This window comes from Eufriesea mexicana, unplaced genomic scaffold (genome assembly GCF_001483705.2).
Source record: "Eufriesea mexicana isolate 0111107269 unplaced genomic scaffold, ASM148370v2 scaffold337, whole genome shotgun sequence".
Lineage (NCBI taxonomy): Eukaryota > Metazoa > Arthropoda > Insecta > Hymenoptera > Apidae > Eufriesea > Eufriesea mexicana.
In genome coordinates, this window is record NW_016908487.1 from 40,706 (window position 1) to 42,011 (window position 1,306).

The window sequence follows — 1,306 nt, forward strand, 5'->3', positions numbered from 1 at the left end:
GATGGAACATGTTAAAGGGGTTATAACTCAAAGGAATAGTAGTCAGTGGAGAACTGTGGAAAAACTGTATACATCTTTATTGAACGGGCGAACGATTAGAACTGGCCTGTTTAGGGCCACGCAGATCACAAGTCGTCTTCAGAAGACTGGAGACAAAAGACAAAATGCAGGGGAAGGGATTACCCCCACGTCGCTAGGATGTATAGTTTACTTTACTATTTAATTTTACTACAACGGAACAAAAGGGATATTCCCTTTGTATTGGTTTGTATAACGTTTCCATTCTTTAATCCTTGATAAACTGCACTAGGACTAACTAGCAATACTTAACAAGTTCTAACACGACCAAGATTCTTACAAGTTTTAAAAATGTTCATAATTAAAATGTCTTCTTAAGATGAATTCGACGTTACCTAAATTTCGAATACAATGAAAATTATTTCAATTTACTAGGAAACGAGCACATTGCTAAACGACGTATACGTCACGATTGGGAATATTTAACGAAAAAGTTCTGCATCTCGAAGGAGTAACAAACGACGAGGCGTTTAAAAGTTCCCTGGATCTCGAAGAGCCAAACAATTTCATCCCTTACCGAGCAAGCTGCCACCGAGACAATCGCGGCTATATGCCGGAAAGCAATCGGTACGCTCGTACGAACATTGATTTCCTTAACTTCGAACGCCTCTTTATCCTCCAGACGAGCCGATAAATGGAACGGCGGTGTACGGAAAATTTTTACCCATATCGATAGGGATCGCGCGCGGAAGGTCTGCCAACGAGGTCGTTCCGTTCCTCTTTAATTTACCTGCTCGGGGAGAGATAGAGCGGCAAAGTCTGGCTATGGCGATGCAACTGTTGTATACTATCTAGTCGGATCATAAGTAGTCCAAGAGGCTAACGATGGGTCAAACGGTCCTATTGTACCTTCCTATGAGAGGGGACTTTGTATCGTTTGGATTCGGATTGGAATTTTCGCACCCTACACCTGCCAGTCTTGCAAGCAGAGTGCAAGTTCTTTGGGTCACAAATTTGCTTGAAACTTTGCGAATTTGTAAAACTAGTCATTCAGTTCAAGCAAATGTATCATTATAAAGGCAACTAGGCAATAGTTTTTGAAATATCTATGATTAGAGTTTTATTATTGTCTTAATTATAGATTTATTTTAAATAGTTATCAAGTGCTGTTAGGCTACAATGCCAATTGATAACTATCAACAACTATTCCGAAGAAGTCTCTAGTTAAGAATAATAAAGCTTTAATCATAAATATCTCAAAAGCTATTGACTAGTTGCCTTTATAACG